Consider the following 13,791-nt stretch of genomic DNA (forward strand, 5'->3'; position numbering starts at 1 on the left):
ATTCTTTGACGCTAAAAAGAACTCTACATACTCGAAAAAGGTTGAAAACCACTGGTCTGGCTTTTATCAAGGTCAGACCAATCACAGCTGCGCACACAGAAAGATCACCAATTGTGGTGTCTAACTACAATCCACCAATTACCAATGTGGCAACTAACCCCCACGAGGGATGATGGTCTGATGCCACATCGGTAATCTGAAGTTACGATCCACAATTTGCTTCTAAATGTAATACAGCAGCTGGACAGACAAATCCACGAAATTGATATTAGTATTTCTGAAGTACATGCACAGAGGACTTGTGGAACAGTACGCAATATTACGCAATGAAAATAAGAAATTTAAGTAGAATTCATGGATTCAGCCTTAACATATACTGTAGATTTGATTTCGGGATGAAAATTCTGAATGGGTGGTCAATGTGATTGACAGCCATTTTGTTTAAAACTGGAGGATCGACATCCATCCGGTTAGTGTAGACGCCCTTCACGTCTACTGGAAATTTTTTCTGGATAAGATCGTAAGCATAAAAGTCATTAGGGGAGACATAGGAACGATCTCATTAACCCACTTCACATTTTTTCGAAATGGCTAAAAAACTACAGTCTCAAATAAACAATATACGTACATAATTAATTCTCAGATGAGGCCATTATTCATTTTCTTCCTTTTATTAAGAAATGGTGGGAACACTGAGCACAGTGACAGGGTGATAATGTACCTTAAAAAAAAATAAAAAAGATTTAGTTGGTATTTTAAGAAATCATAATGGCCATTAAAAATAAGAGAATGGTATTTTCAACCTATTGGACAAGCAAGGTCGTATAAATGATAGATCGTATCGTTAACTGTTTCTGTACCAACCAAAGTCCGCTTGTTTAAATATGCTGTAATTAATAAGGTTTTGTTTAGTTTAAAAAAAAAACTTCTTAAAGTGAATTTATTGGAAGATTGCCCAAAGAAATACAAGCCGTTGTCTTGACAAAATATGACACAAGCATTCGCAATTAGAATCCATTGTTATGATTTAAAATATGGCCACTCTAAGTTTCTCAATTCTTTGTGTAACATAATACGAGGTACAATACATGAAATAAAAATTATAATTAGGAGTTTTTATGAATTCCACTTACCAATCTTGTACAATGAGACCGACATTCATTATCTCAATTTTAGGCTCTCTCTAAGCAAGAGATGGAAAGAAAGAAAGAATAAATTCGCCTTGTTATTTCATAGAAAAATCTGGTCGCATTATTAGGTTGCTCAATAAAAGCGGTCAAATTCTATAACAGGATTTTTGAGTAGAGCGCCTTTACAAAGACAAAATTGACAGTGATTTGCAGTTTTTATGAATTTACGCCTCCATTTTATTCTAATTGAGAAGCTGACATTTCAGCAGTGTAAGCCGAAGTGCAGAGGAGTATTTTAAGCCTTAGAATACAAGTCACCAAAGTGGTCATCGCCCCTGCATTGATGCAGCTCTTTCGGAACAAGTCATAGATTTTTCCATTACTCAAACGTGAAGAGTTTCTACAAGTTCGCAACTACTTAGTTCCCCAGTAGGAAGTGTAAATCTTTCCCTAATCCCTACTTTCATGCACGTCCCACGAGCATATCAGAATTCATAAATGTGCGTGCCATAACCTTTGTTGTATTAGAAAAAGTTTCCCATCTTCACCAGGTTTCGTGTCGAGTACGCTTGGCTGGCTGGAGTTCATTAATCATTCTCTCTCTGTGTATGAGCTGGCTAGGGATAGTATGCGTCATTCAGTTTATTCTGGTACGTTCAAATCACTGTTCTTCAAAGGAATCTTTCACGATCAAGCTTTTAGAGAAAGCAAGAATCTTTACATGTTGAAAACAAAAATATAAGACTTTTCAGACATTATAGGTTCTTGGTGATATATATGTCAGTTAGATTTTAGTTATTGTTTACAAATGCAGAATTTTTAAATTCTCTTGCATTGGATGATGACACCTTTTGAGTAACTCTTCAAGTACACTTCCAGATTGCATTTGAGCTTTGATAAACTTAAAAAGTTTGTAACAGAAGAAGAACTCATGAATTTCAACACTCCTTCCTGAACTAAGCATTTTCACTGTTTAAGCAGTTTATTCCCGCAGGGCGAGGCCATACAGGAAGCTGTCCCCCCTCCCAACCACACACAAGGGTAACTGGCTAGAGAGAACAACCCTGAGTAGCTTCGGGGTAAATTTTCCTTCTCACAGTGTCGTTTAACGTGGGAGAGCAAAACTCGAAAAGCACACAGTTAGGCAGTCCCATTCACCCCACCTCCCCAGATCCATCTTCACTAAGGGACGGTCGGAAGCAATTTCCCCGTAGGGAGTAGCCTTAAACAGCTAACCTCTGTGTACCAATCACCTTAACGGCAACAGGTGGCTAATTAGAAACCTGGAAATCGTGCTGTGTTTGCATGCTGTTGTCTCGAACTGTGAGTGGATGACGGGTGTCATGTTTTGGCACGTGGTGTATCATCAGCCCGGAAGTAATTAATATTCTACTTTCCCTAATTCTCTCTCTGTGTTTTTAATCTTTTCCCCCCCACTTGGTCTCTTTCCCTAATTTCACTTTCATTTCCTTTCTTCTTTCGCTCGATCTCGCTATCAGCGTATCTCTGTAGGAACGTCTCAATTGAGAGTTTCTGTAGGTTTATTGAATCTTAAATTGATGAAGACTACAAGAATGATATTTGTAAATCATTGTTTCTCCCAACGTTTTAATTAGTCCATATTTTATTACCTCTGTAACAAACCTTTTTTGTTTAGACTTTTTTTTTTTTTTGAGAAAGGGTGCAATCGCCCTTTCTCAAATGGACATGGATCTGGAGATCCATGTCCATTTGAGAAAACCCGTTAGTCCACTTAAGTCAATAATGACTTAAGTGGATTCCACCATTAATTCGGTTTTTATTTCTTTATTCCATGAAAAGCATATTTATTTGTGTGACAATTTTAGTTCGTTCTTGATAGATTTAGTCTTGAATTCCTTGAGAGGATAACGTCCATTATGTTTTGCGATCACATCAATATAAGATTTTAATATCCAGAACGCAAGAAAATAACATTTTCTTTATTAGGTTATTTTTATTTAATTATTATGAGTAATATGCCCTTCTAGCTTGAAGTCTAGAAGGTTTAATGAAGTTTGGGGGGGAGGGGGGATGATACATACTAAAGATTACGAAGGTCTAATAAAAAAGCAACTGGTAGGACGTTGCTAATGATTAGTCTCGCTTCGGACGCGACAGTTACGGCAATTCAAAGTTCATTAATAATGACTTAAGTGGGTGGAAAAGTATACTTTCTTAATAATTTATAATCCTTTTGCATTTCTCACGCTGAGGCTGAAAAGCTTGTAATAAAGTGAATTGCAAGATGGCGACAGAATCATGGAAGAGTGCAAAACAAGTTTTAAAAATAATCAGAGGAACAGAAAAAGAAATATTTGATTATTCTATTAAAAAACAGAGAAACTAATAAACTGAACACGCTGCATGTCTAATGGAAACTCCACCATTAAAAGACCTGGGTTCAAATCCCGCTGGACGAGTTTCCAGAGGTTTTTTTTTCTTTCAGTACCAATTTAGTCGATCTTGGGCCAAGTCCCGTGAGGGGGGTTCCCTTCACCTACCCAAATCCGCCGTTGAACACCCAATTACAGACAGAAACATCCTCCACCCATTCACTTACAATCCTGTTAGACAATTAAATTACTCTTATTGCATGCATGTAAGTAGGTGAAGAGCTATGGACAGTGCTGGGAGAAAGAGGGATTCGATAGATAATTAGGCTATTGTAACGAGATAATGAACACAGAAAGAATGTCAGATGAAAGGAGATGTCCACGATTGTGCCAACTACCGAAGAGTTAACTTGATGTATCATAGAGCCTTACTACTACATGGCACATCAACTTAATTAAGCGACGGTTGAGGCAACAATTGGAAATCTCGAGAAACCGCTTTGGATTTATGCCAAGAAGGTCGATAAAAGCAATTTTTAATATTGAGATAAGGCAGAAGTTCAGAGAGGAGAAGATTGATTTAGAGAAGCTTTCTGGTAGAATTCAATGATAGCAGTATGGTGAGCACTGCAAAAAAAAAAAAAAGAGGATCCATATGGGCATATTAGGGCTATCCATTAGGAGTATAAGAGTGAGCGTAGGCTGGGGATCAGCGTTAAGCCCATACTTCGTTATTATGATTTCGGATGTTAAAAGTTAAAAGGGAAGATTGAGGACGAAATTCTATGGTTGTTAATACTAGCTTACGATATTTTACTAATTGATAGAAGCAGAGGGGGGGGATATGTAGTTGGAGGAGTGGACAAGGATCCTGGAGCCTAAAACAGTCAGATTAGTAGAATATATGGAGCATGGTTTTAGAAGAAATACAGGAGTATGTGATGAGAAAGATCAACCTGTTACAGAAGAAAAAAAAATTGGTATTTAGGATCACTAGTATAACGCACAAACATAGATGAGTTCTTTAAATATGGTACAGTGCAGCAGTAGGATAAGTGATGGATAGATTAATTTCAGGAAAGCAAATGGGGGAGGGGTGCTCTGCGATTGACAAGTACCAGTGAGACTTAAGAGAAGTTTATGAGACCAGAAGTGATGTATGGAGCGGAGAGTTGGCTAGTCAAGGAGAAAAAGGAACGTGAGAATGCTGTGATGGTGTTACAAGGAAAGACGAAGTGAGGAATCAGTTTTATCGGGGGTTCCTGCATTTTTTCTTCAATTGCCTTCTAGTGTAAAGTCGATTTAAGAAAAAAATGCAGGAACATAGAGTTTGGCCATTTAAAAACGATGGCCATAATGAATAAGATCAAAGAGATGCCAGTGAAGGGGCTACGTTGAAATGGAAGACCAAAGAAAACATGGTGGGAGAGGGTAAGGTAGGAGATTTGACTCAGAGACAGGACCAGAAATGCTGACCCGAAGTAGAAAGGATAAGCCTGAAAATAAGATGTTTACATGAAAACGCAATTACTGCGCAGGATTTAAACTCCACTGTGTCGTTATTCTCTGGAATCAAGTATTCTTTTAAGGGCTTTCGCATATGAGTGACTATTTGTCGCCAGACTCCACTGAAAAAAGATGGCTGCAGTGGCCGGGCTTCGAGGAATCTCAGTACAGCAGCGTTTTTTCATTTCCCACACAACAATTCTTGAGCCACTCGTAGTTTTGTCTCGTCATTTACAAAGTTGTTTTGCGAAGAATGTAATAGGTAAGTAATTATAATCTTTATTAACAGAATGACAACGAAATTTTTAGAATAAAAATAAAGAAAATACAAAAAAGTTTTCTAGGGGTTCAACAAATAATAGATGTTTATTGTAGGTAGATGGAAAATCTTAATGAAAGAAACACAACTGAATCTTCTACCGAATGTAAGGCAGGCCACAGTAGCAGCGTGGTTTTAGGCCAATTGAAAGGGTCTGGATTAGAATCAAAAAGCCATTTAAACATATTCTGGCGAATAAACAAACTTTATTTTTTGCCTTGAAACTTTACGCTTAATAATGTTGCATGCATAGGACCTGTTTCCTATGCATGCAACACGTCACAGATCCTGCTCCGAATATACACACTGGGCTTCGAACAGACAATTGCAAAAGTGGGCATGCAAGATGACACGTTCAACAGAATTAACAGACTTCCAACGTGGAATGATAGTAGGATGCCACATAAGTAAGCGTTCTGTACGAGACATCGCAGTCATTCTGGGGATCCCTGGTCAACGGTTAGTGACGTCATATGCAAATGAAAGAGGAATGGGACTGAATCTGCCAAAAACCGGCCTGGTAAACCACGAAAACTAACAGAACGGGACAAGAGAATTCTGCGAAGAACTGTGCGCCAAATCGTAATTTGCCATTGTCTCAAGTCACATACCCTCTCTGAGAGTATTGGGATTAACGTAGTACAATACAAAGGACACTCCATGATAAGGATTACAATGGACGTGCAGCTGTTCGCAAGAAATTGATCACCTCAACAAATGTTAGACGCCGATTAACATGGTGTAAGGAGCGCGAATCCTGGAGTGTAGAGCAATGGAAAACAGTCCTATAAACAGACAAGCCGAGATTCGCACTCTATCAGTCTGATGGCCTGATAGAGAGTGCGAAAAGTTCCTGGGTGTGGCGAATACCAGGGGAACAGTTCCTTCCTGACTGTATCCTCCCAACAATGAAGTTTGGTGCAGGCAGTGTCATAGTATGGGGCTGCTTTTCATGGTTTGGGCCATAAGTGGATATCGACAAAACCAGGACAATTATGCACTTCCAACATTATGGCAATACTTCGGGGAAGGCCCATACCTGTATCAGCAAGACAACGCGCCATGCCATACTGCTCGGGTCGTAACAGAGTGGTTTAAGGACATGGGTGTGGAAAAGTTGGATTGTCCAGCGCAGAGTTTGATCTGAACCCTATCGAGCATCTTTGGGATGCATTGGATCGTCGAGATCTCCTAAAGAAAAAGGCCGAACTGGTGGCTGCTTTAAAGGCCGAGTGGAGGAACATATCACTTGACATTTATAAAAAGCTAGTTGGGGGTATTCCGCGAAGATTGAAGGCTGTCATAAAAGCAAAAGGTTTCAGCACAAAATATTAAATGACACAATTAAAGCTTTTTTTTTTTTTTTTTTTTTGTTGAAAGGCAGGTGTCCGGATATTAATGGTAGGATGGTGTATATAGGTCAATCGCAAGCAAGGAGAAAGATGTCATCCTCCCTTTGTATAACACGATAGTGAGATGCATTTACAATACTTTGTTTAGGTCTGAAGATTAGTAGAATAAAAATGGTATATGGAGTGTGGTTTTAGTGGAAATAGGAGTATGTGATGAGAAAGAAGACTAGCCTGTGACAGAAGAAAAAAAAATTTCAATGTTTAGAGTCAATAATACATGAGTTCTTTAAGCATGGCACAGCTCAGTGAAGAGATTGATAGGGATGCTCTGCGATCGACAAGTACCAGTAAGGCTTAAAAGGTCAGATTTGATGTATGGAGCTAAGCGTTTGCAAGTGAAGGACAAAAAGGAACAGAAGTTGCATGTAGCAGAGGTGAGAATGCTGTGATGGTGTTACAAGGAAAGTCGAAGTGAGAAATCAGTCTTATCGGGGATGTCTAGTGTGAAGTCGTTTAAAAGAATAAATGCAGGAACATAGACACATTGTTTGGCCACATAAAAAGACCACCATAATGAATAGGATCAAAGAGATGACAGTGGAGGGAGTGCATTGAAGCAAGAGACCAAAGAAAACAGTAGGAGACAGTAAGGAAGGATAGGGAAACGGATTTTAAGCAGAGAAGAAACAGGTGGAGAGATAGAACGAGAAACGCTGACTAGCAGTAGAAGGGATGCGGCTTAAAAGAAGATGTTTACATTTACTGCACCGGTTTTTAACTCTTCCATCTCGTTATGCTCTGGAATCAAGTTTTCTTTAAGGGCCTCCGCACATGAGCGCTAACGGGGTGAAATTTTTCAGTCGAGCCGACCACACACCAACTACTCAAGGTCGAGTCGCGGGGCGTCGTTTTTGCAGTCTAGTTCGGCCACAAAAAGTCGCTCGTGTGCGAAGGCCCTAAGACTCGTTGGTCGGAACAGCACAGAATATGAAGGCGGGGGGGGAGGGAGAGAAGGGAGTGAAAATGACGAGAAATAGGAACTCCTTTTATTCGTAAATTATCACAAAATACTCGGACAACCCCCTGAACAATTAGGAAGGCCAAATAGTTCAAGAAAGGTAACTCAATAGCTGAATAAACACTTCTTTGATCAACGTTGATGTTTATTAAACACAAAAAAATAAAATAACGTGTCGTATTTCAAAGTCACCATTTCATTTTTTAACCATAAAATGGCGTCCTCCAAATTTAGCATTCAGGGCACGTGCCCCACCGACCTCACCCTGGTTATTCCACTAGGTATGTGCTATTCATCTAAAAAAATACAGAGGATATACGGCGCATATTCTCCACTACAGCCCTGGTGATTTATGGAGTGAAGCATTGGCTAGCGAAGGAGAAAAAGGAACAGATTTGCATGTAGCAGAAATGAGAATGCTGTGATGGTGTTACAAGCAAAGACGAAGTGAGGAATCAGTATTATCGGGGGGGGGGGGGAAGATTAGTGTGAAATCGATTGGGAAAAAAATGCAGGAACGAAAGTAGATTGTTTGGCCATAATGAATAAGATCAAAGAGATGCCAATGGAGGGGTTTACGCTACATGTTTACAAAATAGTTACACATGAGAAAAACATATATGTTACATGAATCCAGATTATTGGAAGGCAACAAAGCACAGTTCTACATTTTCAGTTCGACGAGGATTCCCTTCCTGTATTTTTTTGTTGTTGACCACTTCTTGGAGGTCACCATCGATCGCTTGCAGTGGGGGCAGCATTTGCTTTGGAAGGAATCTGTTGGTAGGTACTAGCCGGTTATGGTCGGCTAGTAGCTGTGCTGAAGACCGGAGATAAGGGAAAGGAATGCGCCAAAAGCAGCGATCCTAGAAATTCGGTTCTGTAATTTTACCGGTGGCCATCTTGATCGTGAATAGCAGCCTTCTTTCTCCGATGTAGGATCAGAGCCTGCTCAGTTGAAGGGCATCTGCTAACTGTGTAGCTCTGAAGGCTGGGGGAAGGTGTAGTTTGGTGTTGGCCCATCTTAACAGCCAGAATTCTGCAGCAAATATCCTATTAAGGTTTGATTCGGCAGCCGAGGCCCATATCTCTGAAGCATATAGTTCAGCTTTTTGTGGCCGGAATCCAGTGCAAAAAGGGGTTGGAGTTGCCGGCTTGGGGTTGCTACTGTATTTCCATAAGGAATCGCCGATTCTGAGCACACGAGAGTTTTCCCCAACCACTATCCAACTTTTGTCGTTGAGCTATGGCCAATCCCCGCCACAGACCACAACCTTTTTCTCATAGCACACACATCCACTCGTATTTTTGTCTCTTCATTTGCAAAGTTGTTTTGCCATGGAGTCGTTCGACAGCATAACTCTCCTGCTATCGTTCGACACTGATAGCAGGAGAGTTATGCAGCACCTACATAATTGACTCTTCCTACACATTTTTCAGGAAATCTTCAAAACTGCTACGATCCTTAGAATCTGAAACAGGCTACTTTGTTAAGCCAATCCCAAAAATTAAAACTCCAAAGGGTTCAAAAGATTTTCGGTCCATCTCAATAGGATGCTGACTACTTAAAATATTTGAAAAAGTCATACGCGCAGCAATAATCGATCACTGCTTTATCGACCTTCCTATCTACGTTCAGTTATTAGTGGAAGATCCACTACCACCAACCTTCTAGACACCCTTTTCAGGATACAAACAGCGTTCAACTGCAGGTCGCAACTTGGTATTTTGTTTCTTGATATAAAGGCAGCATATGATCAGATATCCATCCCCGCCCTCCTGCACATTCTGGAATCCTATTTCAATATCACCTGCAATCTCTTGAAAGTCCTGGCAGGTATCAATCCTTCAACCTAGACATCTGCTAATCACACATCAGTACTTCAGCAGAAGTTTCACTATCTCGAGGGATGTCCCACAAGGGGGCGTCCACTCCTCAACGCTATTTGCGACTACACTGGAACCCTTTCTGTCGGTTAACCAAGACTTCCTGTCCTATGCCGATGACTTGAAACTATTGATCACTTCAGGAGACCCAAACTCGACCAATTTAATCTCTGATGAAGTAACATGGAAACTCGTGCTCCTTAAATAGTATCTACATGCCATTGGTCTGCAAATAAATGAAGAAAAATCAGCGCAAGTCACTTGCACTAAAAAGAAAATAAAGAACCACATTCCTGCCATCATTAATGGTTCCGAAATTGGGAAGGTTTCTGATCACAAAGATCTCGGGTTAACATGGGACCAAAACCTAACTTTCCTCCCTAATTTCATGGACTCCAAAAGAAGGTACTTCTCTGCCACGTGAGCGCCATTCGGCAAGAGCTCACCGGTTTTTGTAATGCAAATCTAATCGTTCAGTATTGTCCAGAGATGTGTTGTCCCAGTTATCATGTATGCATCAGTGATTTGGTCATTTGCCACGCCATCTTGAATAGAATACTGGTACCTACAATGGTTGAACTGAGCCACGATGAAGCCCTTCACAATCTCCAAGGCGGTACTGTTCTCACATCTCATCGTTAAACGGAATATTACAATCCTTAGTCAGCTGTTTTCACACACTTTGGATGCCCCCGGCATTGACAGCATCCTATACAGCAGGAACAGAAGAGACCAAAATTACAACTTTACTATCTACAGAAATGCACTTCAAAGCCTAACATGCATTTCGTATGTGTTCCCCTCATCCATCAATTTCTGCAACATCCTTGAAATGGACCTGAGGAAAATATGTTTTGAAAATAAATACAGAAAACAAATCCTGGCTGAAACCTTCTCCGTGGTTCAATTCTGACCCAGTACGAGCGATTCCATGGTGATTAGCTCTAGAAACCAGAAATCCAATTCGAATTGGCCCTTGCAGTTGTCTTCTGCAAGGGCCAATTCGAAATGCTGTTTTCTTCCCGGGATGTGCCAATGGCCACTTTTTATGATAGAGTTCAAAATGGACCTGGGACTTTCTCATACTAAACGCATTGATCAATTTCTGTTCATTTTATCTAATTTACTCATGTTGTTATTTTGTTTATTCCCATAAACCTCCTATTTTATTATTGTTATACACTAATCATTATTTTAATTACTGACTTGTCATTAATGTAAATCCCAATATCACTTTGCCTTCTAGGGGTGAGATTATGATCTCTAACTGAATAAAGAAGAAGAATGAAATTTTTATTAACAGAATCACAACGAAATATTTAGAATAAAAATAAAGAAATACAAAAAAGTTTTCTAGGGGTTAAAAAGTAATAGATTTTTTATTGTAGGTAGATGGAAAATCGATAACTGGGCAACATTTTACAGTTGGGCAGATCACTTCATGGTCGAGTCGCCCGGCTTCGTTGATTACTTTTCAGTCACTCTCTGGCCACAAAAAGTCGTTGGTGGGAACAGCACGGATTATGAGGATGAGAGAGAAAACGAAGAGCAATAGGAACTCCTTTTATTGATAAATTACCGCAAAATATTCGGAAACCCCTGAACAGTTAGGAAGGCCAAATAGTTCAAGAAAGCTAAGGTAATAAATGAATACATGGAAATTGGCGATTAACGTAAAATGAAAAGATTTATAAAACCGTGGTGGCCTGGTGTTTTATTAATTTCTTTTCCTACTTTTTAACTATCCACTAAATATTGACATAGCAAAGGAAATGAGAATATTTTTCACGTGGACATGTGTTTTTGTAAAGGTCGGCTCCTAGAACGTTCAACTCCTCCTCGTATCTCTGTGAAGAACAGTATCACTACAAACTGGCCAGATATGTGTTTGTGTGTTCTGTTGTTGTTGTGTCTGGCCGCTTGGCTACCCAGAAGCATCAGGCACCTGGAGAGATGATTCTGGGTACTCGTCCATACCACGGGAAGGTGGGCCAGTCCTAGTAAAACACGTACCGTCTCAAAAGAGACTCTGGCTCATCTGATGTTGTCAAAAGGTGGGCCAGGTTCTTCTGGGAGACCATTCCAAAAAATAATAACAAAAAAAAAAAAAAAGAGAGAGAGAGAGAAAGAAGCTACATTAGTGGAGAGCGGGGAGGTGGAAGTACGTGGTGCAGAGCGCGAAGAGAAAATGAGAAAAATTTTTTAAAAAAATAATGAAAAATTTTAAATTAGTAAAATAAAATTTTTCAGCTGCTGTCTTGGGATCCGCCATTCGTAGCCTGTGTTATTCTGTAGGAGGCTTTCTTGGGCGTGAATATTTGCGTCAAGAAGTTCTGGATAGCAGCCAGGTTCTCTGGTGTCTGTAGCAGAATGTCCAGTTGGTTTTCAGTGATAGGGATGGTATTTGCTAGGTCTTGCCTCAGGTCCTCGAAGAGAGGGTGGAACTAATTCTCCTTGGCCCCGCAGTAGCAAACGTCTATGAGTATTAGGCCTAGTTGGAAGAGCTTCTTGTTCAATGAGCCATGCCCAGTGACTAGGAATGATGTCTCAAGAGTTAGAGAGAGCCACTTCTGCGCTGACTTAAAGGAGAAGAAAGTCACATCCGACAGGAATCTCCTTGTAACTGCTCCCTTGATGGAAGTGTCCCATCTTGTCTGCCAGATGTTTATCATCTCATTATAACAACGTGTTCTCTCTTCCTAGGGTCAGTGTCCAAGGTCTTTGTCGATTGTAAGGTTCAGGCCACGGAAGGTTACATACAGGTCCAGTGGAAGGGTCCCAGCTAAGATCTGGATAGCAGCAGCGGATACTGTTCTGCATACCCGATGGGTAGCCAGAAGCATTATCCGTTGTATACCAATTTTTACCAATCTAGTTCTGTGGATCCAAGCACCTGCAGCATACGACACGATCGGAAGGAAGACGGCTTTTATAGTACAGCTGAAACGACCGCTTGGACAGGCCCCATTCGTTCCTGGTGATTCTGATGATTGAGCATGAAAATTTTTTAACCTTGGAGCTGAGATGGATGAGGTGGTGATGAAAGCTTAATTTATGATCAAGAACCACCCCTAGCACAGTGGTCTGTGTGACAATGGGGAGTTGTACCCCAGAGACTTGCGGAGGCCGCCTGAGGTCCAGCTTATTTTTAAAGAGCATCATTTTAGTCTTGCTTGGATTTATCCGTAGTTTATTTAGTGCGACCCAGGAAGAGAGGTCGTCAAGGACCCGATTAGCGGTGTCTCTATGGCTTTGCGAGAGGGGCCGGACACGTGAGGTCATCCGCAAAAGCAACAGTCTTGGTATTGGCAAAGGAGCGAGAAAGCCAGTCTTGTAGGAGCATGTTCCACACGAGAGGTCCTAGGACTGAGCCCTGAGGGCACCCCCGGATGATTGACCTGGAGACGATGGTATTTTGACTTTAGAATTACTGTTCTATCTGAAAAGCAGTTTTGAAAAAGTTTATAGAGATGGCTGGAACAAGAGGCTGTCCGGAGGTGTGCCAGAGCACTGCCCCACCAGACAGTGTCAAACCGCCCTCGAAGTCAATGAAGATGGCAAGTTCAGAGTTTTCTATGTGCAGAACTAGATCGAAGAGAGCCTCCTTACAGGATCATCCTGGAGTGAACCCATACTGGCAGGGGGAGAGCAGATTCCGCGCTTGAAAGAGAGCTTTGGTTCTAATTGCCATTAGGCACTCCAGTATTTTGCCAAAGTTTGTAAGTAGCGCAATTGAACGGTGAGAGCGCGGGTCAGTAGGGTTTTTGTGCAGCTTCTTAATGAGTCTCAGTAGCGAGATCTTCCAGTCCACAGTAAAACATCCCTCCTGAAGACATTTATTGTGCAGTAAGACTATATACTCCGGCCGAAGCTTGTGGAGACTTGTAGAGGATGAGAATATTTGCTGTCTTTTACAATGAAAAGTAATGCACCTTAATAAAAGAAACAGCTGACTCTGTTACTGAATGTCCTTCTGGGTACAAATCCCACTGGACGACTTTCCAGAGTTGTTTCTTTCAGTACCAAGTTAGTCGCTCTTGGGCTGACCCCCCGCCCCCTCACCTACCCAAATCGGCCGTTGAACACACACAATTACAGACAAACATCCTCCACACATTCACTTCCAAACAACCCTGTTAGAGTTAGTCAAATTGTCTATTAAGAAGAATTATTATAAATAAATTCTCCTTATTATAAAGGAGAATTACTTAGTTTAATTCGTTGA

This window comes from Mastigoproctus giganteus, chromosome 10, assembly GCF_048544385.1.
Source record: "Mastigoproctus giganteus isolate SK-2022 chromosome 10, ASM4854438v1, whole genome shotgun sequence".
NCBI classification, from domain to species: Eukaryota; Metazoa; Arthropoda; class Arachnida; order Uropygi; family Thelyphonidae; genus Mastigoproctus; species Mastigoproctus giganteus.